Here is a 24,447-nt window from a genome sequence, read left to right on the forward strand (position 1 = left end):
TAATCTCATCGCATTGTAAGGATCACCAACAGCAAGGTTTCCCTTTAAGGTCACTTGTGACCCACAGCAGCATCATGATCTCTTCTGGGTGAGATGTTCTCTGCAGCCCCCTCCCAGCTTCTCTCCTCTAAGTTGGCAGTTTAACCATGTGGCTGGAATTCAAGCACAAGGGAGGGAAGAAAAGACAAGACAAAATCAATTACTTATTTCAGAGACATAAGAGATCCTTCATAGTTCCACCCAGAAACTGAGGTGAATCAGGAAATGGATGGCGTTTTTCAAATCACATGAATCAGCGCCCCAGAATTCATCATTTCCACCATGTGTTTGGTTGGATTTCTCATTCTTTTACATTAACTGCATGGCTTACCTAACACAGTTTAGGGAAAGCTATGATTTCATTTTTAAAGGAAGAGAACTAAACAGTTTTGTTTTGAAATGATCACCTCCAGTTTTGACTGTAATGTGTAGCAGCTTAATGTCAGAATTTCTTCAGTGAGTAGTTCTAAGGAAAAATCCCAGAAATTGCATTTGGAAAAAGGAAACACCTGTGGATTCTTTTAAATAATTTTTGTTGTAGAGAGCCTACTTCTGTGCTGGGCCCTGGGTGAGTATTTCACTTATGTCACTTTCTTTTTCCTTTAATGTTTACAAGGACCTATGTGACATCAGGTTTGTTTAAGCTCCTGATGAAGAAACTATACCTCAGAAAAGTTCAGGAACTTTCTCCAGGTCACAAGGCAAAGTCATGACTTCAGTTTAGTTCCATTTTGCTTTAAAACTAAGGATGCACCCTAAATTATTATTTGGTTTCTCCCATTCCTTATTTTTATTATTAATGTATTTGTAATTCATTATCACTAAAAATACATATTTTAATAATGCTTTGGTATAGTCTGTAACGTACCTGTAAAATCGACCCCCCCAAACATACATATAAAGTTACATAACTTATTGAATTAAATGTTACTAGCCCTCCTGGGTTATGGAGTAGATAGCTACTTCCTTCCCACTGCTTAGCTCTCTATATGCAGAGAATTTTTTTTTTTTTTAACGCCTTTAACTGTAGTGTTGAGGGGCAAAGAACAAGGAGTAGTTAAACACATTTGGGTTCTAGTTTCTTTCTCCCTTTGCCCTGGCATCTGGAGGATACAAGGTCAGCATATCCACCCAAGGGTTGCAAGGTCAGGTGTAGGGCAGTGTCCTCCCTCCCCTTCCCACCTCCCCAGGGACAGAGCAGTCGGGCTAGACCTTGGCCAGCCTCCTCCTCCGGGGGGGAGCGCTCCTGGGCCTCTGTGCCACGTAAACAGGAGAATCGGAATGTCGGGAATGGAGCTAGTGCCCCACGTGTCAAGCACAGAAGGAGGCGTGTTAAGCTTTTCATTAAGGCCCCAGGAGCCCGGCAGCTGCCAGGCACCAGGCCTGAGCGCTCCCAGCACAACCCAAGGAAGAATGCACCTCTGAGACCCGCCCAGCTACTGACATTTCCTCCGGACGTCTTAAAGGAAATCCGAGTGAGGCCTTGAGTACCCACAGCAGCTCCATCACCAGCGCTACAGAGAGACTGGAGTTCTGAGGCTGGGCTGAGCTTCCATGGAAACCTGCGGAACTACTTTCATTTAATTCTTTTATTAAAAAAAATATTTCTAGAAACTAAAGACAAATCAATGTCAATTTGTTTTCCGATTGTTTTTCTCTTGGATCTGCGTGGCTATAGCGGGAGCCATGACATCTTGCAGCCAGAGATGGGTTCTTTGTCTTGTAGCTGAACTCAAGGGCACAGTCTTGGGCACGCTGGGCCACTCCCACTATCGGGAATCCCAAGACCCGGCCACTGGCCCTGGAGCGGCTGTGTGAATGTGGGCCGTAGAGCTTTCCATTGTCACTGCGGTAAGAGGGTCGTGGTGGGGACGTTCATGAGTTTCCTTACGCAACGGAAACTTGAAAGCCACCCTTTGAGGCCGAGATGGAGAAAAAAGGGCCCAGAGAGACTGTTCCCCACCCCCATCCAGAAGGAAAGGGTCAGGCGCGGCCCTACAGCTTTCCCTACCGAAGTTTTGCAACAGAGTATCAACAAATTTTGCAACAAATTCCAGGAGTCTTGAAAGGTACTCTGCTTTCCAATTAAGAATCTTTTCACCTGAGTACTCGCTCGATAAAGGCTAAAGATTCGGCAAAAGGGCAGCAAGTATCAATAACATTTGCCCCATAATTGGTCGAGATGACTTTGTCCATCTGGCGGCCCCCTCTCTGGCTCAGCGTGGCCACCTGGGGACCCCTGACCTGCCTCCCTGGTTCACTGCATCTGTTCGTTTCTCTAACTCAACTCTGCTGAAACTGAGCCGATCTAGCCGGGAGGCGCACCCCCAAATCGCTCCTCCAAGAACCCGCAGCAACTCCCTCGGTCTTTAAGAAGTTTCCAGCTCAGAGCGCGCAGGAGGATGTCGCACAGAAAGAACAAAATCACAGAGTCGGAGTCGGGAGGACCCCGCGGCCCCTGCCCCCGCTCTCATCACACGGCCGGATTCAGCCGGGGGACGCGCACGTACCTGGAGCTGAGGCCGGCGGAGTGGACGCGCCACATCTCGGGTCTCCGCCCGCGCTGCCTACGGCCCTTTATGCCGACCCCCCCACTCTCCCCAGGTCCCCTCCCCCCGCAGCAGCCACGTCGGAGCTGCGGGACCGGGGGCGGAGGAGCTACAGAAAGTCTCTGCAAGGCGGGGGAGAGGGCGTCCCTGAAAGTCCACGCTCGGGCGCAGTCGCACTGGGCAGGCAGCAGTGGGGCCCCTGGAGTCCAGGGGGACGCCGGGGGAGCGGAGGGGGTCCGGTCCCGGGAAGGGGAGGTGTCAGGGGAGGGGCCCAGGGAGGTCAGAAACGGGGTGGAGCGCTCGGGTTTCAGCCGGGCTAGGAGGAGGAGGAGGAGGAGGAGGAGGCGCGGCGGAGGGGGCGGGGTCCTGGGCGGGGCCTGGGGCGGGGCGAGGCGGCCCCGCGCTCCCGGCCAGTACTCCCCGCGCAGCTCTACTCGCCGGGAAGGCGGCGCCGGCGGCGGCTTCTGTCCCTGCGTCGGCTCCCGCGCGCCGCGCTCCCGCCGCGGGTGGACTCCGCAGCCCCTGGCCGCTCGCGGTCCCTCCCCGGCGGCGGCCCCCACCCTCCACTTCTCTCGGCTGGGGCGGCCCGGCCCTTGTGGCCCATCCGAGGGGCTCCCCTCTCCCACTTGGGCTCCTCTGCGGAGCTGGCTGGAGCACCCAAAATTGCCTCTTCGCCCGACGACCCCGTTGGGCGCGAACCTGCTCAACCCCGGTCCGGCCGTGCGCCCGGGGACGGTGCGCCTGGCGCTCGAGCCGGCCCCCCAGCCCGGAGCGCAGCGAGTTGGGGGTGGCTCTGGGCAAGTGGCGGGGGGCGGCGGCTGCTGCCTCGACTTCCCTCGCCGGGCGCTGAAGAAGACCCTCAGAGCCGCTCCGGGTCCCCGGCGCTGGATGACTGGCACGAGGAGCGCGCCTCCCACCTGGTGAGCGACCCCCCCCCCCGCCCCGTCCCCGCGTGGCCGTAGCCGCAGCCCCGACCGAGTCCCTTTGGGGCCAGGACCCGGGGGCGGCAGTGGTCGGCGGGTGCGTCGAGTCGATCTCGGGCCGGGTCGATCTGCAGGCACTGGGCGGGGGGCAGCCCGGGGGCAGGGTCAGGACTACCGTCAGTGCAGGGGCGCGCACAGTTGAGCTAGTACACGGGCTGGAAGTTTGTGTCTCTGCCTTTGCAGAGGTCTGAGTGTGCAGAGGTAAGGAGCGGAAGCGACCCGGTGGGCGCCCGGGCGGTGGGAGAGAGGGCACCCCTACCCAACACCTCCATAAGGTGCGCAGTGGAGGTCTTTGCACGCAGCCGGCGCGTGTCCAGGCTCGTATCGTCGGGAGCTAAAAGCAGGGGTCCCGGTGGCCGACACTTCGCAGTCCGGTAATCGCCGCCCGGGGCAGGGTTTTTCTGGGCGAGTTACTGGGGCTTTGCGGCGCCCGCGAGAACCCGGGAGGCGGTGGGACTTGGGCTCAACTCCACCGAGCGCTTTGGTTAATGAGGGAGACTGAGGCTGACGGTCGCCCAGAACGCCGCGGCCAGGGATGTAGGGGCCTGGGGAACCACTTGCTCCATGGGCTGTAGCCAGGCCACTCCGTTTCCGCGGGCATCTCTACGCCGCTCCACGATTTCGCATCCCCTGGCTCAGGATTTCGGGGCCGGAGGTAGATCTGGGCGCCGGAGGGAAGACGTGCGATGGAGCCGCCGCCGAGGAGTGATCTCCCCGGGATCGCTCCCCGCGGCGCTCGGTGCCCGGCCTAGCTCAGTCAGATCCCGATTCCCCGGGCTTTGGCGGGAAGCGCGTTCACCTCCTCGCCCTTTCCTCGCTTTGTACCTGGATGCGGCTATTCAGAGTTGGGATTTAACTTTCCTGCGCTTGCGGCGTCCCCGGGATCCCCGGCAGGGGGCGCTGAGAGCGAGCTCAGGAAGAGGGCGAGAGGATGCTAGGAGCCCTCGGTGCTGGGTGAGTGGGTGGAGGTCCGAGTCAGCAGAGCGAGACCAGGCGGATCTTGCAGTGATTTCACAGAGGTGGAGGATGGTGGAGGAGTTGGTCAGTTGACCTGAGGGAGCTGTCAGCCTTGTTAGAAGAAGGGACAGGAAAGGTGGTTTCCAAACTCAAGGCCCTTAAGTAGAAAGACTCCTTTCAGAGACAAACGTATCCTTGTAAACTGTTCCTGTTTGTGCATCTGTCTTCCTCCCTGTGACCGCTGTATTTACTCAGAAAGAAATCGAAATTGAGTGAAGATAAGGTGAGTTATGTTTAATATTGACATTAAGTTCTCAGGTGCACATTAGTTAAAATGCCAGGAGTTACAAATAATTGTCGCATCTTTTTTTTTTTTTACTTGAGGTTTATGTTGAATCTCGTATTTAAGCAAAACAATTGTATGTCACAGTTAGCTTATCCAGAAGAGTTCTGTCACGATGGCCACCTTTGGAAACGACAGATATGTTATTAATTATAGAGTTAGTCTTTCCTAAGGAGACACAGAAAGACAAAAACAGACTTTACCAGGGAAGATTTTTAACACCTAATTAGGATTGCTAAATTAATTGCTAGTTAATGCCACTTTCATTATTGAAGAGAGGGTAAAATTTATCATACACTATTTTGAGTGACCAATTCACACTTTCAGTTCAGGCAGATAATACCTTACCTTGTGTATCATTTAAATAACTATTCCTGTCTATGTCTGCGTTTACTGCAGAGGAAACAGGGATTCTGTACCCCCAAAGATTTTTTGCCATGCTTGTCTTAAATGAAAAAGCAGTCTGAAATGTAACTGCTTGGGCCCCTTGAAGCTTTTTTCTTGAGTTTCTTTCTTGCAGAAATTTTGCCACGAAATAGCAGCTCATCCACAGTGCTGCACGGGTCACTCTGATCATTTGCACACTCATGGAATTGGGGGGGTGATGAGCTGGTACCTGCTCTTACATGCTTTTAGCCTTGTATGTACTTCCTTAATAGGGAGAAGGTGGATGATGCTAATCATTTTATGCCTTTTACAAACTACAGTAACTTATTTGGTTGTTTTAATGGCAAACAGCTGTGAGATTCCTGCTGTGAGCAAAGACTTTGGTCTCCTGGGTGGTAAAGCTTGCCTTTGTCCAAAAGAAGTTTCTGAGATGTTCAAAACTTGGTAAAAATAAACCTGTGCTCTTCACTGCTGTCTCCTTTTAAAATGATTTCTTCTCCATGTCTGGATAGAATGAAACATAGAAACATATAGTGCAGTGGCTGTTAAAAGATGTCGGCCAGTGGGGCACGATGAATTACGCATGTCCTAAACTTTTGCTTAAGTTTTAGCGTTTGTAGACCTTCTGAATCCCCATTCACAGCTTTGCAGTGAGAAATCTTGCTTCACTTTAGATTCTTGATCGGAGATGTTAACAAGCAGCCAACTTCTCTCTGTGTTGTATGCTAATTGCTCAAAATAACAGATGCCGGTTCCTCGGGACTCTCTCATATGCCCCTGATACTAGAGAGAACTGCTTAGCTGAATCATTACATAATTTTTATTAACTTCGTGATTATTTTTAATGATTCCAAATGTCTGTTTTTGTTGTTATAAAGTCATTGAAATTAAGGCTTTTCTTCTGATATGCATACGGGAAAGTGGCGGAGGGGGGAACAGACCTTCATTAAAGGTCCAGCCAAAGGTCTAAAGGCATTCCATTATGGAAACAAGTGATCAACAACTCTAGAGTTGCTAACTAAGGTGAGGAACTAATCCCTAACAAGAAATTTGGATCACAGAATCCTCCAGTTTGTGAGACAGAACAAGTTAATTAGTTTATAATATGTCAGAGTCAAGGATTCCGTTTTTGGAGTAGTCTATGCACAGGTGTTTGAGAAAAGTCCCACATCCTGCAGTAAATCCCCCATAATTCTTGATTCTAAAATCACACCATATTTGTGTTTAAAAATGCTCCTGACATTGTTGCTACAGGTATGGAGACAAATTGCTTGGAGTATAATTATAACACCAAAGTGACACGTTTTTATGTTTAGAGTTAAATAAAATTTTTTAAAATGTAGCTTTTGCCCTGGAGCAAATTGAGTTGCACTGAAGTGCAAAGTGTGTGCACGGAACCTGGTACATTTCTGCCCACACGTGTCTATTTGCATATTTATATAGAGAAAGCGAACAATTTTCTTGAGTCCTAAGATGAGTACACACAAGCACTTTAAGCTGTTTATACTATCTTTGTGTACTGTTGTTGATAAAGTAGACATTTTCACATATGTCTCTGGCAACCTTTTAAAATTGAGATGCAGAAGTTTTGTTGAAAATTACTGGCTTTTATCACTCTGCTTGCTGCCTTGTAGAAACGATCAGCTGTAGATAGGGGGCAATCTGCTGTCTCTAATTCCTGCACAAATTGGTGACATATTAAAGATAAATTCAACAGGTGAGGAGTAGCTAGTTCATTGGGAAGCAGTTCGAAGAAGCAGCTTTTGTTGTGCTTGCTAAAGCTATCACTGATTTCTTTGATGAATTTATCGGGTACTGGGTATCTTAGATATATAAATAGAATCAATTTCTAACGACAAGAAAAGAGGAATAAAATTAAAGTAAGCTGGAATATACATAGACAAACTTGTTTTGATTCAGAATTTATGCCAAACAGAACAAAGCAAACAAAAGCTTGATCCAAGAGAAGGTCCAGTATAACAAGTAACTTATTATAATGTACTGGTATTGACACAATTAAGCTTTGCCATCTAAAGGTTCTAGAGCTAGGGAAACTAGGCTCTGAATTTCACAGAGTATTCTGAAGCAACTTCAAAGACAAGTTATATAGTTCCCTGGGGTGTGACATTTAAAATAGGATGAACCCAATGGTGGGCTCAAGAAAACAGAAAATTTTCTCAAAGGAATTGCTGTTGTCTTTTTTTCTTTACCTTCTTTTATTGTCCAAGATTAATGGTTGTTTGACAAGAGCAAAGTTGAGCACTTTACTTCTCTTTCCTAAGTTTTAAAATATATTAGGTTAGTACTGTTGCATTTGGAAAAAAGTAAATCATTCCATTCCTTACTCTTTTTTTTCTACATGTACTAGAATTGGCTTCCTGATTAATATTGAAAACCACTATATTTTAAAAGAGAATAAAGTTTTAGAGGGTGAATTTCTTTTATTTCTGGAAGGCCATGGACTCACTAATCTTTATCTTCCTATCTGTCATTCATTACTTGTCACCATCTCTCTGGGGAATCAGCTACACTAGGATTCACGTAGAATGACAAGGAGGTACACATTGGAACAATTTTATTTTATGTTGCATTTTTATGTCCATTTGAGAGTAGATTACATTACTGCAATAGGTAATTCAATTACAGATATGTATGATAAATAACCAGGAGACTGATGCTATCAGAAGGCAACTCTACTGGAGAAATAATACAGTATTTGCTGAGATGTGAAATTAAATAAGTTCTAGGAAAGTGACTGTCAGGATGGAGCAAGGACAAATTGTTCACAGGAAATAGAGCCTCTTTCAATCAGTTCACATTCACCCAACACTTGGCAACGATATATGATATGCCTATGCAAAGAAAAACAGAGTCAGAAAAAATAAAAAGCAGTAAGAAAAATTCTGCTAAGCCATTTCCTGTAAGTTGTCTGCAGAGACATAAGATGGTTAGTGCCTGCTGTAACTTCCCGGAAGAGATCCGTTTCTCACCAGCTGACCCCAATACAATTCCATACAAAGAACTTCCCTTTCTGTAAAAGAAACTGGAGATGTGACACATCTTGGGGAGGGCTTCCAAACCCGTGCTCAGTCAGCCACCAAGGATGCAGCTGCCCCACGGCCAGGACTACTCAAGCACTCAGTGCCAGGCCAGCATCCCCGACAGAGGCCAGGGGCATTTATGGCTGGACATCCTGCAGCCAAATGGGCTTTAGCATCACACCCTGCTTCTGTGATTCCTTTTACGGGGCTGAGATTTAGATCTGCTGTAAAACTTCACCGATTGTAAAGCTGAGAACATTGTGTGTAGCTGGTAGCATAAAGCAAAAATAATTGCTCTGGATGGCAACCGTCCTTTCTTTGTTCAGCAGACGTTGCTCTTAAGCCATGGCTCATGCCAGTCGAGGCACATGTGGGAACTGAGTAAGAATTTGCTTCTGAGACGCCTGTCAATTCCTGCCTGTTCTAGCTGTGGACTTGACTTTGGGAAAGTTAGTGCTAGGAAAGCTGGGTAGAATAAATTACCAGAAGCCCGGGCTTTAACAGAGTACTTGCCTAATTGGGCAGGGCAGTTGGGAGAGGCCTTGGCCTCCAGTGAAGCACTTGATGGCCAGGGAGAGGTCCCCACGGGACGGGCCCGCCTACTGTGCTGGAGCTATGTCAGCGGTGGTTGCACAGGTTGCAGGCCAGCTGGAGAGGGGTGGTGAGGGCAGCAGCAGTTCACAGTGGCGTAACTGTCCCCGTGTGACTGAGGGGTGTCAGATAGAGGTCCTGGGAGGGCCCTGCACAGAGGATGCGGGCGGAGCATGTGGATGGACTTGGAGACGGCCCGGCAGCAGTGGTGGGTCAGGATGCCAGGCCTGCATCGCCCCTGGGGGCCCTCACCTTACAAGCAGGTCCTCCAGAAGATAGAAGGGGAGGAGTAGCCAGGAAGTGGGGTAGGACTTCCCTACAAGAGCGATGAGGATGTTGGGTTGCTCCAACCCAACGTGCTGTATTTCTTTTCTTTTCTTTTTTTTTTTGTGGTATGCGGGCCTCTCACCGTTGTGGCCTCTCCCATTGCCGAGCAAAGGCTCCGGACGCGCAGGCTCAGCGGCCATGGCTCACGGGCCCAGCCGCTCTGCAGCATGTGGGATCTTCCCGGATCGGGGCATGAACCCGTGTCCCCTGCATTGGCAGGCGGACTCCCAACCACTGCGCCAGCAGGGAAGCCCCATGCTGTATTTCTTAAAGACTTTCACCAACAGAGAATGGAAGCTTAGCAGCCACATGAGACTGCCACTGGTGAGTCTTCCATGTCTAAAACAGCGCCTGGCACACAGGCTGCCCTGGGTTCATACGTGTGGTGAATGAATGAATCAGTAGATGCCTTTATGGGGTATATAAATAGTACAGACTGCGATATAGTGTCCTGGATAAAGGCTGTGACCTTACTAAGACTTTGGGGGCCAACCGTGGAAGCTGAACACTATTTAGGTGGAGAAAAGTGTTTCACATACCCCCAAACTGATTTATTTGCAGATTCTTGAAATAAAGATGTCTTTGTGAGTCAAGGACTGTGCACTTCACGTATCCTAATACAGGGCTATTTGCACCGTTGTAAATGCTTGTTCCGTCAATTGATGACCTTGCTGGACTTGGAGATCAGCATAAAACACTTTATGTGTATTCAAATAGTTTATTAAAACATAAAGTGAAATTCAGGGATGTTGTTTACTTATTGAGACCAGCTCCCCTCCCCTCGCCCACCCATAGGCATAAAAATTCCAGGGAATGTATTGTATCCTCATGATGTATTTTCACACATTACAGAGACTTTTAGAAATTCTAGAATATTTTAGAACTAGGGAAGCCTTTCTTATTTTATTTCTGCGATGAGGCCCATAAGCCTTGTCACTTAGTTGGATTTATAGATTTAATAAGCTGAAACAGATGAGTGGATAAATAAAATGTGGTCTAGCAGCAATACAATGGACTACTATTCAGCAATCAGATGAATGAACTCTTGATAGAGGCTGCAGTAAGCGTGAACTTGGAAACATTATGCTTAGTGAAAGAAGCCAGTCACAAAAGACTGCATGTCGTATGATTCCATTTATAGGAAATGTCTAGAAAAGGTAAACCTGTGAAGGCGGAAGGCAGATTCGCAGTGGCCTGAGGCTGGGGCTGCAGGTTGGAAGGCACTGCAAATGGGCAGGTGGGACTTTTCAGGGCAATGGAAATGTTCTAAAACTGCATTGTGGGGATAGTCACACAGCTCTGTACATTTACTAAGGATCATCGAATTGTACACTTACAGTGTGTGAATGTTATATCGTGTAACCTATACCTCAGTAAAGTTGTTTACAAAAAAAGAAATCTGGGACATAATCTCTAAAGTTAGAGTACGTGAAACCCCATGACCTAAACAAATCCTGCTGTGTTTCCTGGGAATTGTGTCTGTGTTTCCAGGGTTTTCACAAAGCCTAGTGCCTTGGCCACCAGATGCCAGGACAAACAGCCTCTCTTTGATCCCACGGCACTTCCTGGGAAGTGTATCAGAGCTGTGATCTCTGTCATGAAAACAAGCAAACCCAGGTTGTTTCCAGATGAGACCACGGAACCGAATCAAATCCATTAAACTCATCGGCCCACCTGGCTACTCCATGTTTGCTACACCCCGATTCCCAGTCGTTTGTTAGAGGATACTTCTCTTCTGCCAGTTTTATTGGTACATGGACATCGCTCCAGGAGTGGGGGTGGAAGTCTTTGAAAACATAGTCTCCTGATCTCATTAGAGCTGCAGGGTCTGGGACTCCCAGAGCATGGCTCTGCTCGCCAAGGGATGCTGGTTTCCTGGGATGGACCAAAGTGCACGACACCTGCTTCTGTACCCTTGTTCACTTAGCAGAGCTTTTGCTTCCCCTGGTGAGGTTACTTCTAACAGCCAGAGCCAGTGGCGCAATGCATAGTTTTGAATGCCCAGAGCCTGAATGGTTAAAGTGGAGAGCGCCTTTTTTTTCCCCATTAGAAGAAGAGCCATAGGATCACTTAGGCTCTTTCCATTTTTCTTTGACATGTTTTTGCAGTTTAAAGCACAAGCTGAGGTTAGGTTATGGGTAGAGATACATATGAATTGCCTCTAATTTCACTCTCTTGCCCTTCCCTCCTCTGTTTCAACTCCCTTCCCCATGTGAAAGGGACTTGCCAGGCTTTGTCCAGGCAGTGGCATCTCCAGTACCTGCCTCTTTGCTCTGGGGATTCAGAGCTGCTGCTGGATGCTGTGATATCGTAGGTGTCATCGATGGACATGTTCTTTGGCTCAGTCTTGTCCCTGGGCTGCTTCATGTTGGCTCGTATAAGTCAGTCCTCATCTAGGTCAGTTACAAGTATGACGGGAATGCGGTGGCTATTTAATTTCATCCCAGCATTTGTTTCACATCTGATGGTGCTCTCAGGCTGGGAGAAGCATGCATCGGCTTATCAGGTGAGAGAAGCACTTGTGAGAAGGCAGTGGGAACCTCTCCGTCCCTCAGCCTCGAGTCCTGATGGAAGAGATCGGAAGCCTTGGAGCTATGCTTCTCAAGGCCCTTCCTCTTCTCCACCTTGAACTCTCACTTCCCTGGCCCCTGGTCACAAAGCTGGTGCCAGGAAGGTGAGGATACCTGAACCCAGATGCTTCAGTTGACAATATTTCCCACTCCACCTGTCTCCACTTTCCTTACAATGCACATCTGAAACCAGTGTAAATGCCCCTCGTGAACGGAAATTGTGCCGTAGTCGGGGGTGGGGCTGGGTGAGGGTGGATATGGGAGGTCCTGGAGCTCTGCACCTCCAGGCAGGGCACATTGGCTGTCAAGGCTTCCCAAGCAGAGTCCTAAGTCAGGCCTGGAGCCAGATTTACTCCCTGTGTGCCAGCAGTGATGGAATTCCTAGCTTCTATTGCCAGCTTGTGAAAGAAAATCATTCAGGAAACTGCAAGCTGGTGAGTAAGAATTGCAAAGATTCATTCACTTGAAAGCTGACGCCTGAAACTTTTATTTAAGTTCGAACAAATTCTCCAGGCCCACCTGCTGGGTTTCCATCTCCTTGTGGTTTATCTTGGTGCAGAGGAAAGTCCGTGGTGGTAAAGGGCTCACGGTGGGGATCTTGGCGGACACCCCCCAGAGATGGTACTGGCAGAAGGGCCTTCTGGATGTCCCACAACTCACTCATCCCTGACCCAGGAATCTGTGCAGTAAGGTCCACTTCTTTTGAACTCCGTGGAGTAAATACCAGTGCTTGGACGTTAGTTGCTAAAGCTGTAAACCCCAGTTAGACCGTAGAGGGGAATAGTCAGTCTTCATAGTGGTTAGACACCTTGTCAATTCAAATACGTTGAAGACACTTTTAAGACGAGTGTCTGTCAATGAATTAATTGTTTATTGAGGGAGGCTCAAGGAAATCAATGCTTTGAACTTGGACCATGGCTAGAGGAGAGACTGACATGCCCAACATGGGGAAGAGAATACAGAGAGTAACATACCTTATGTTTTTGATTAGGAAGAATAGTACTTCCCAAGGCCTACGTAGTATTTAAAAGGGACTTTTTTTTTCTCATATAATGAAAATAATAACAGAAGATCAAACACTTTAGATTCAAACCCACTTTAGAAGTATATCTGATTTATTTGTTTGGGTTTGTGAATGGGAGTAGTACTAGCTTTGGAGTGAGTTTGAGAAATAGATAAACATTCTTCATTTAATCTTTGGAACCCTGAGTTCCTTGATAATCTTTCAGAGAAATCTCAGTTTTTCTTCTGGTGGCCAATTACTTTGCTCTTTTCTGTCAAGAGGGAAAAGAATATCATGGCCTCTTACCTAGTAAGTATGGATTAGAGGAGAAACTCAGTCAGGTGCAGATCTTGTTTCATACTTCTCCAGAGTGTCACCCATATCTTTGTCCTCTATCAGAATGCCCAGCTCCATTGGTGCATTGGTTTGGGGTCAACATGAAGAAGGGACACAGAAAGGAAAAGAGTGCCCTGAATGCTGGAAATCCTTCTGCGCTCCAGAGAATGTTGGTTCCATTTAGTCTTTTTTTTTCCTTTTAATAAATTCGATACTGACTTTTTCTGTCCTCCTCTCGCAACCCAGACAGTGATCCTTTTTTTGCAAAAGCAATCACAGCTCTGATCCTTCCCGCCATCAGCGAGCTTGTGATCTGCAGAAGAGCCACGAAGCACCATGTCACACATTTGCGTGGGAGCACAGCCCCAGTGGACTGGGACACTGGCCAACTTGCCCCTTGGAGTGGGCGCCATGGAGGTTGTGACCCACAAAGCGAGGCTACGAGTTCACCCCTGGGTGATCTGTAATGTGGAGTCTCTTTCATTTCTGGTGGTAGTGCGTGAACATTGATGCAGGTTTTGGATTTGCTGCTAAGTGCCTTTCAGTGGGCTTTTAATTTTTCATTTTTAAATTAAAAGTGTATGTGTGCCAGAAGAACTGGCTTCGGGGCCCAGATTTCCTGCCTGGAGGTTGTTGGAGATGGGGCTAAGTGGGAAGAATAAAAATCGTGATTGGAAGCTTGGCAAAAATCATCATTAAGAGGCCCGGGCAAAGGGCACAATTAGTGCACGGCTCAGATCGGAGACAGCTGTGGGAGACCCGCAGGGCCAAGTGCCCTTTGTGGGTTCTTCTTTAATTGCACTGTTGAGTGAACACCCAGTTTAATTAAGCCTGCGGGGGTAGACTTACGATAACAAGTCAAAAGCATGTTAGGGAAGGCTGCTTGCTTGAAAGGGTATGGGAACCCCTCGTGTTTATCACTGTTACTCTTAAGGTGAGTGCTACCCTGTCTTTTTATTTTATTTAAAAATTTTTAAATTTTATATTGGAGTATAGTTGATTAACAATGTGGTGTTAGTTTCAGGTGGACAGCAAAGTGATTCAGTTATACATATACATGTATTTATTCTTTTTCAAATTATTTTCTCATTTAGGTTATTAGAGAATATTGAGCAGGGTTCCCTGTGCTATGCAGTGGGTCCTTGTTGGTTACCCATTTTAAAGATAGTAGTGTGTACACATTAATCCCAAACTCCGAATTCATCCCTCCCTGCCTCCCACCCACTTTTCCACTTTGGTAACCATAAATTTGTTTCCTAAGTTGGTGAGTCTGTTTCTGTTTTGTAATTAAGTTCATTTGTATCATTTTTTTTTTAGATTCTGCATATAAGTGATATCATATGATATTTGGCTTTCTCTGTCTGACTTACTTCACTTAGTATGAAAATCTCCAGGTCCATCCTTGTTGCTGCAGATGGCATTATTTCATCCTTTTTAATGGCTGAGTAATATTCTATTTTTTTGTTTTGTTTGTTACAAGGTATTTATTTATTTATTATGAATTTTTGAATTTTATTTTCTTTATTTTTTTATATGGCAGGTTCTCATTAGTTATCCATTTTATACACATCAGTGTATACATGTCCCAATTCATCCCACCACCACCACCACCCCGCTGCCGTTTTCCCCCCTTGGTGTCCATAAGTTTATTCTCTACATCTGTGTCTCTATTTCTGCCCTGCAAACGGATTCATCTGTACCATATTTCTAGGTTCCACATATATGCGTTAATATACAATATTTATTTTTCTCTTTCTGTCTTACTTCACTCTGTATGACAGTCTCTAGATCCATCCATGTCTCAACAAATGACCCAGTTTTGTTCCGTTTTATAGCTGAGTAGTATTCCATTGTATATATGTAGCACATCTTCTTTATCCATTTGTCTGTTGATGGGCATTTGGGTTGCTTCCATGACCTGGCTGTTGTAAATAGTGCTGTAGTGAACATTGGGGTGCATGTGTCTTTTGGAATTATGGTTTTCTCTGGGTATATGCCCAGTAGTGGGATTGCTGGATCATATGATAATTCTATTCTTAGTTTTTTAAGGAACCTCCATACTACTCTCCATAGTGGCTGTATCAATTTACATTCCCACCAACAGTGCAAGAGGGTACCCTTTTCTCCACACCCTCTCCAGCATTTGTTGTTTGTAGATTTTCTGATGATGCCCATTCTAACTGGTGTGAGGTGATACCTCATTGTAGTTTTGATTTGTATTTCTCTAATAATTAGTGATGTTGAGCAGCTTTTCATGTGCTTCTTGGCCATCTGTTTTGTCTTCTTTGGAGAAATGTCTATTTAAATCTTCTGCCCATTTTTCGATTGGGTTGTTTGTTTTTTTAATATTGAGCTACATGAGCTGTTTATATATTTTGGATATTAATCCTTTGTCCATTGATTCATTTGCAAATATTTTCTCCCATTCTGAGGGTTGTCTTTTCGTCTTGTTTATGGTTTCCTTTGCTGTGCAAAAGCTTTTAAGTTTCATTAGGTCCCATTTGTTTATTTTTGTTTTTATTTCCATTACTCTAGGAGGTGGATCAAAAAGGATCTTGCTGTGATTTATGTCAAAGAGTGTTCTTCCTATGTTTTCCTCTAAGAGTTTTATAGTGTCTGATCTTACATTTAGGTCTCTAACCCATTTTGAGTTTATTTTTGTGTATGGTGTTAGGGAGTGTTCTAATTTCATTCTTTTATATGTAGCTGTCCAATTTTCCCAGCACCACTTATTGAAGAGACTGTCTTTTCTCCATTGTATATCCTTGCCTCCTTTGTCATAGATTAGTTGACCATAGGTATGTGGGTTTATCTTTGGGCTTTCTATCTTGTTCCATTGATCTTTATTTCTGTTTTTGTGCCAGTACCATATTGTCTTGATTACTGTAGTAATCTTTGTAGTATACTATACTTTGTACTATACTTTATAGTATAGTCTGAAGTCAGGGAATCTGGTTCCTCCAGCTCTGTTTATTGCCCTCAAGACTGCTTTGGCTATTCAGGGTCTTTTGTGTCTCCATACATATTTTAAGATTTTTTTGTTCTAGTTCTGTAAAAAATGCCTTTGGTAATTTGATAGGGATTTCATTGAATCTGTAGATTGCTTTGGGTAGTATAGTCATTTTCACAATATTGATTCTTCCAATCCAAGAACATGGTATATCTCTCCATCTATTTGTATCATCTTTACTTTCTTTAATCAGTGTCTTATAGTTTTCTGCATACAGGTCTTTTGTCTTCCTAGGTAGATTTATTCTTAGGTATTTTATTCTTTTTATTGCAATGGTAAATGGGAGTATTTCCTTAATTTCTTTTCCAGATTTTTCATCATTAGTATATAGGAATGCAAGAGATTTCTGTGCATTAATTTTGTATCCTGCAACTTTACCACATTCATTGTTTAGCTCTAGAAGTTTTCTGGTGGCATCTTTAGGATTGATTCTCTATGTATAGTATCATGTCATCTGCAAACAGTGACAGTTTTGCTTCTTCTTTTCCAATTTGTATTCCTTTTATTTCGTTTTCTTCTCTGGTTGCCGTGGGTAGGACTTCCAAAACTATGTTGAATAATAGTAGTGAAAGTGGACATCCTTGTTTTGTTCCTGATCTTAGAGGAAATGCTTTCAGTTTTTCACCATTGAGACTGATGTTTGATGTGGGTTTGCCGTACATGGCCTTTATCATGTTGAGGTAAGTTCCCTCTATGCCCACTTTCTGGAGGTTTTTTTTTTTTTTATCATAAATGGGTGTTGAATTTTGTCAAAAGCTTTTTCTGCATCTATTGAGATAATCATATGGTTTTTCTCCTTCAATTTGTTAATATGGTTTATCACATTGATTGATTTGCGTATATTGAAAAATCCTTACATTCCTGGGATAAACCCTACTTCATCATGGTGTATGATCCTTTTAATGTGCTGTTGGATTCTGTTTGCTAGTATTTTGTTGAGGATTTCTGCATCTATATTCATCAGTGATATTGGTCTGTAATTTTCTTTTTTTTGTAGTATCTTTGTCTGATTTTAGTATCAGGGTGATGGTAGCCTCATAGAATGAGTTTGAGTATGTTCCTTCCTCTGCAATTTTTTGGAAGAGTTTGAGAAGGATGGGTATTAGCTCTTCTCTACATATTTGATAGAATTCACCTGTGAAGCCATCTGGTCCTGGACTTTTGTTTGTTAGAAGATTTTCAAATACAGTCTCAATTTCATTACTTGTGATTGGTCTGTTCATATTTTCCATTTCTTCCTGGTTCAGTCTTGGAAGGTTATACCTTTCTAATAATTTGTGGTCAGAAAAGATGCTTGATATGATTTCAGTTTTCTTAAATTTACTAAGGCTTGATTTGTGACCCAAGATGTGATCTATCCTGGAGAACGTTCCGTGCACACTTGAGAAGAAAGTGTAATCTGCTGTTTTTGGATGGAATGTCCTATAAAATGTCAATCAAATCTATCTGGTCTATTGTGTCATTTAAAGCTTGTGTTTCCTTATTAATTTTTTGTTTCGATGATCTGTCCATTGGTGTAAGTGAGGTGTTCAAGTCCCCCGCTATTATTGTGTTACTGTCGATTTCCTCTTTTATGGCTGTTAGCAGTTGCCCTATGTATTGAGGTGCTCCTATGTTGGGTGTATATATATTTATAATTGTTATATCTTCTTCTTGGATTGATCCTTTGATCATTTTGTAGTGCCCTTCCTTGTCTCTTGTAACATTCTTTATTTTAAAGTCCATTTTATCTGGTATGAGTATTGCTACTCCAGCTTTCTTTTGATTTCCCTTTGCATGGAATATCTTTTTCCATCCCCTCACTTTCAGTCTGTATGTGTCCCTAGGTCTGAAGTGGGTCTCTTGTAGACAGCATATATATGGGTCTTGTTTTTGTATCCATTCAGCAAGCCTGTGTCTTTTGGTTGTAACATTTAATCCATTCATGTTTAAGGTAATTATCCTTATGCATGTTCCTATGACCATTTTCTTAATTGTTTTGGGTTTGTTTTTGTAGGTCCTTTTCTTCTCTTGTGTTTCCCACTTAGAGAAGTTCCTTTAGCGCTTGTTGTAAAGCTGGTTTGGTGGTGCTGAATTCTCTTAGCTTTTGCTTGTCTGTCAGGGTTTTAATTTCTCAATCGAATCTGAATGAGTTCCTTGCCAGGTAGAGTAATCTTTGTTGTAGTTTCTTCCCTTTCATCACTTTAATTATGTCATGCCACTCCCTTCTGGCTTGTAGAGTTTCTGCTGAGAAATCAGTTGTTAACCTTATGCGAGTTCCCTCGTATGTTATTTGTCGTTTTTCCCTTGCTGCTTTCAATAATTTTTCTTTGTCTTTAATTTTTGCCAATTTGATTACTGTGAGTCTCAGCATGTTTCTCCTTGGGTTTATCCCATATGGGACTCTCTGTGCTTCCTGGACTTGGGTGGCTATTTCCTTTCCCATGTTAGGGAAGTTTTTGACTATAATCTCTTCAAATATTTTCTTGGGTCCTTTCTCTCTCTCTTCTCCTTCTGGGACCGCTATAATGTGAATGTTATTGCATTTAATATTGTCCCAGAGGTCTCTTAGGCTGTCTTCATTTACTTTCATTCTTTTTTCTTTATTCTGTTCTGCAGCAGTGAATTCCACCATTTTGTCTTCCAGGTCACTTATTTGGTCTTCTGACTCAGTTATTCTGCTATTGATTCCTTCTAGTGTAGTTTTCATTTCAGTTATTGAATGTTCATCTCTGTTTGTTCTTCACTTCTTCTAGGTCTTTGTTAAATATTTCTTGCATCTTCTCGATCTTTGCCTCCATTCTTTTTCTGAGGTCCTGGATCATCTTCACTATCATTATTTTGAATTCTTTTTCTGGAAGGTTGCCTATCTCCACTTCATTTAGCTGTTTTTCTGGGGTTTTATCTTGTTCCTTCATCTGGTACATAGCCCTCTGCCTGTTCACCTTTTCTATCTTTCTGTGAATGTGGTTTTTGTTCCATAGGCTGCAGGACATAGTTCTTACTTCTGCTGTCTGCCTACTGGTGAATGAGGCTATCTAAGAGGCTTCTGCAAGTGTCCTGATGGGAGGGACTGGTGGTGGGTAGAGCTGTCTGTTGCTCTGGTGGGCAGAGCTCAGTAAAACTTTTGTCTGCTTGACTGCTGTTGGGTGGGGCTGGGTTACCTCCCTGTTGGTTGTTTGACCTGAGGCGACCCAACACTGGAGCCTACCCAGGCTCTTTGGTGGGGCTAATGGCGGACTCTGGAAGGGCTCATACCAAGGAGTACTCCCCAGAACTTCTGCTGCAAATGTCCTTGTCCCCACGGTGAACCACAGCCATCCCCCTGCCTCTGCAGGAGACTCTCCAACAGTAGCAGGTAGGTCTGGTTCAGTCTCCCCTGGGGTCACTGCTCCTTCCCCTGGGTCCCGATGCACACACTACTTTTTGTATGTGCCCTCCAAGAGTGGAGTCTCTGTTTCCCCCAGTCCTGTCGAAGTCCTGCAATCAAATCCCGCTAACCTTCAAAGTCTGATTCTCTAGGAATTCCTCTTCCTGTTGCCGGACCCCCAGTTTGCGAAGCCTGACAGGGGCTCAGAACCTTCACTCCAGTTGGTGGACTTCTGTGGTATAATTGTTCTCCAGTTTGTGAGTCACCCAGCCAGCAGTTATGGGATTAGATTTTATTGTGATTGTGCCCCTCCTGCGATCTCATTGTGGCTTCTCCTTTGTCTTTGGATGTGGGGTATCTTTTTTGGTGAGTTCCAGTGTCTCCCTGTCGATTATTGTTCAGCAGTTAGTTGTGATTCTGGTGTTCTCACCAGAGGGAGTGAGAGCACGTTCTTCTACTCTGCCACCTTGAACCAATCTCAGTAATATTCTATTGTATATATGTACCCTGTCTTTTTACACCTAGCTGTTGGGATGGACCTTGATGTCTGCCAATTAGCCAATTTGCCTGCTAATGGCCGTGTGACCCAAATATGTTACAGGTTATGTGAGATTTTTTAAAAAAACCCTGGTGAAGGAGACCATCACTGCTAGCTAGATCCATCCCTGTGTCTTTCCTCTATGTGGGAAGAACACAATTTGTATTATAAATGTATTTCTATCAAAGAGTTTGGCATTAGACATGTAAGAATTTGTTGAAAGCTAAAGGAATTCATATAAAGATATAATTAGAGGTACATTTGAAACTTGTAAAATATACATGTTTGAAATGCTTGGCTTTTCTGAGCAATTGGGAGGTTGTTAGCTGTTTCCTTTTCCTACATTAGCTTCCAGATGATTAATGGGATTTATTTAATTAAATGTTCACATTTAAGTGAAGTGGAGGCCCAGGCAGTGTTCTGAAAATAGTATCAATTGTTTTCTATTGATCTACAATATGCACTATGGCTTGCTTATACTTAGAGAAAAGACATTCAATTTTATATTAATAATCTTTTTAAAATTATTTAACTGTTAGCTTTAAAGTGAAAAATCTGTTTAAAAAAATCTTATGAGCACCCTGAAAATTTCCCTATCATGAAATGCTACTCCTTTACTGCATTCCTCAGGAGGAAGCCAGTTTTGAAATGAGAAGCACGTTTCTGTGGCTGCCACAGTAAGTTGAAATGTTCCGAGGGGTAGCTGGGCTATTTTTAATGAGTTCCAATGTATCCTGTGGTAGCTGATTTCCAATGATCCAAAATTAGTCATGGGATCTTGGCCACCACAGTGTCTGGGGTTCAGATGATCAGTGTGCTCCATGTCTTTAAACTGTCAACCTAAATCTACCACTAGCATTGATTGCTTTGGTCAAACAATATATCATTCTTTGGAGAAAACAAAAGGATAACCTCTCATTGTGAGCTGAGAGGTCAGGAGCTATGGAATTACGTGCTAGGTAAAGTGGGTACTGACCAAAATTGAGAACACTTTCAGACTTTTGGAAGGTGACAGTCTCTTGGTGATGAGAACGGTTAAATACCTAACAGGGACATTTTAATTTTATTGGTAGGGTCATAAAAAAGAACAGCTGAGATTTTTTTTACCTCTTCTGTTTTGTTTACGTGAAAAGAAGGTCAAAGGAGAAGGTTGACGGGACCCCCTAGGGCAGGAAAGGCTTGATGATCACAGGGGTCTTTCATCTGTAGAAAAAGGAAAGATACAGTTACCCTCCTGAAAAGATCTCTTCTTACACATGTTGCCCCCCAATCATTCTAGAGACAAATGACCGATTCACTTTGGAAGAATTAAGTTTATATTTCCCTATGTGTAGAGAAACACTTCCTTATTAAATATATTCACAGCATACAATTACCCTTTGCTGTGTTCATTGATGACTGTTTTTCCCGAAGATTTTTTGTTTGGTTGTAAAGTAATCTATAGTTGATAGAGGATGGGCTAATCTTTAATAGCTTTATTCTGACAAACCCTTTCTGTTGTCTTAATTTAAATTGACATGGCAGCCGGGGAGGGGGATTTGATTCGAAGGAAGGGAAATGCACTTGATTGAAGCATAGTGTCTCATTTGTTGACTGTTGACTGCCTTCTTATTGATATAACCATTCCATAGAATTGCACAATATGGGGGACACTGTTGAGGCTGTCCACTGCATCTCTTTGTCTACTAACATGGGTGTTGCCTTATGATGTGGGCCATCAGTTTATACTGTAGTCCAGCTCCAGAGGAGCACCAGGTGAAAGATGACATTTGGTCATCCAAGAAATGTTTACCAGAAACTTTCTCTGTGACAGATCCCAGGCACTGCTCTGGGAATACAGAGTGTGTAGAGGACAGAGATGGTCTCCGTTCTCTTGGTGACAATTTTCCGGGTGGATGTTCCTTGTCGTGGCATGGATGCCATTTTTCTCCGGTGTTCCTCAAGAACCTGAATGATGCTTCAGACACCAGCAAAGTTTGAAGATTGCCTAGAACCTCGAGCCAGCATGAGGCGACAGCGGGCGGAAGACTGGGTCATGGGAACATTTGGAATACCACTCTTGTCTCCACGCTCTGGCAGAGCTTCCTTCCTTGCTGGGACTAAAGGGAGCTAAGGAGGTTGGGAAGATGCCCCACTGGCACGGACACACGGTTGGTACTTGGTCCAGGGCTTTGGGGAGGACCCTCCACTCTGGGTGCACAGCTGCACCCATTCAGAGCACGTGTAGCCAGGATACGTGCCTTCAGATATGGTTCTCTGTGAGCAAAGAGGACCTGGAACCCAGAAATGGCTTCAAGATGGCTAAGGGAAAGATGGAACTGTTCACAGCCTTCCCTTCAGGATCTTAGAGAAGTTTGCAGGCATCTCTGTGGGGTGGCTCAGAGTCCTTCCTCACCAGGGCTGGATGCTGAGACCTCTGTATGATTAGCTCACTGTATGATTTGGAGAAAGGTGTTTATGTCACTGGTTCCAAACGTGAGATGGGTTTCTTGGTGTGTTTTAGGAGACAGAAATCACGTAATCCCCCTTCATTGCAGAACTGTCATTTCCAGTGTCTGATGCACTTTGCAGTCAGGATAAAGAAGGGATGCTGACCTTTCCCGAAATTGAAGAGCCTCAGGATGTGAAGAGGGGGATTGGCGCTGGAGCAAAGTCAGATAACTAAGCTGCTTAAGACCCACTCCTGGCCAGCCTTCCCCAGGGATTCCCGCACACTCCGCCTGCCTCTCTCACGCTGATTTCGAGCCCCTTAGCGTAGCGTCCAGGTTTATGTGAACGCTCCTTTGTAGAGGGATTTCAGCTTGTTGGTCAAGATCCCTAGTTCCACCGTGTGCTGCTGGACAGGGTCATTTCTCTCTTCCGGAAGTCTTCCTCCGTGTATCCCAAATGCTCCCTTTCTCTGACTTGAGCCATCATCAGTGGGTTCCATGACGACAGAATGCCAGTGACTGTTTACATCACTCAGGTTGTGTGCCGGTGGGGTCCATCCATCATTTCTCATTGCAGAGATGTTTGTGACAGAAGAATTAACTCATTTCTGTTCTATTTTCTTCCCTTTGTCTTTTATATAAGCCTAAAAGAGAAGCACCTCGTTTGGGGATGAATGTTAGCAAATATCTTGGAAATAAAGGGCCTATTTTAAAGGAGCCCCCCTTTTTTTCCCAGGACATTGTTTGAGACTTGAAGAGTTTATTGATGATGTGGGTTTTTTCCTTTTGGATGTTTAATTTGGATAAAGGTGTTGATGTTATAATTATCCATCAAGTTGTATGCATCTGTGAAAGCCTCGAAATGTAAACAAAAATGTGGCTGTTAGTTTAAAAGGAAATATCTGAACTCTCATCCTGTTACCTGCAGGCCTAAGTGAACATAACTTTTTTTAAAACACATGATCTGTCTCTTCATGGGATAACCCAACACAGCAAAGAATTGCCGACAGACTTTTTTTTTTTAACATCTTTATTGGAGTATAATTGCTTTACAATGGTGTGTTAGTTTCTGCTTTATAACAAAGTGAGTCAGCTATACGTATACATATATCCTCAATATCTCCTCCCTCTTGTGTCTCCCTCCCACCCTCCGTATCCCACCCCTCTAGGTGGACACAAAGCACCTAGCTGATCTCCCTGTGCTATGCAGCTGCTTCCCACTAGCCATTTAGTTTACGTTTGGTAGTGTATATATGTCCATGCCACTCTCTCACTTTGTCCCACCTTACCCTTCCCCCGCCCCATATCCTCAAGTCCATTTTTTACGTCTGTGTCTTTATTCCTGTGCTGCCCCTAGGTTCTTCAGAACCATTTTTTTTTATATTCCATATATATGTGTTAGCATGTGGTATTTGTTTTTCTCTTTCTGACTTACTTCACTCTGTATGACAGAATCTAGGTCCATCCACCTCACTACAAATAACTCAATTTAGTTTCCTTTTATGTCTGAGTAATATTCCACTGTATATATGTGCCACATTTTCTTTATCCATTCATCTGTCGATGGACACGTAGGTTGCTTCCGTGTCCTGGCTATTGTAAATAGTGCTGCAATGAACACTGTGGTACATGACTCTTTTTGAACTATGGTTTTCTCAGGGTATATGCCCAGTAATGGGATTGCTGGCTCGTATGGTAGTTTTATTTTAAGGTTTTTTTTTTGTGTGTGTGTGGTACACGGGTCTCTCACTGTTGTGTCCTCTCCCGTTGGGGAGCACAGGCTCTGGATGCGCAGGTTCAGCGGCCATGGCTCACGGGCCCAGCCGCTCGGAGTGGCATGTGGGATCTTCCTGGACTGGGGCACAAACCCGTGTCCCCTGCATCGGCAGGCGGACTCTCAACCACTGTGCCACCAGGGAAGCCCCTATTTTTAGTTTTTTAAGGAAATCCATACTGTTCTCCATAGTTGCTGTATCAATTTACATTCCCACCAAC

The 24,447-nt window shown here is 44.7% G+C and overlaps 1 protein-coding gene across 1 annotated transcript in view; it reads left to right on the forward strand.

The window, feature by feature from the left end:
- Nucleotides 1-3,438: 3,438 nt before the first annotated feature.
- SEMA5A (semaphorin 5A) overlaps nucleotides 3,439-24,447 on the forward strand; it is a gene marked incomplete at its 3' end in the record, with an annotated part of 473,237 nt that continues 452,228 nt past the window's right edge. Inside the window, exon 1 of the mRNA XM_082836606.1 lies at nucleotides 3,439-3,508. The remainder of the gene's footprint in view (nucleotides 3,509-24,447) is intronic.

This window comes from Leucopleurus acutus (assembly GCF_964270905.1).
Source record: "Leucopleurus acutus genome assembly, chromosome: 3".
In the NCBI taxonomy this organism is placed as follows: Eukaryota; Metazoa; Chordata; class Mammalia; order Artiodactyla; family Delphinidae; genus Leucopleurus; species Leucopleurus acutus.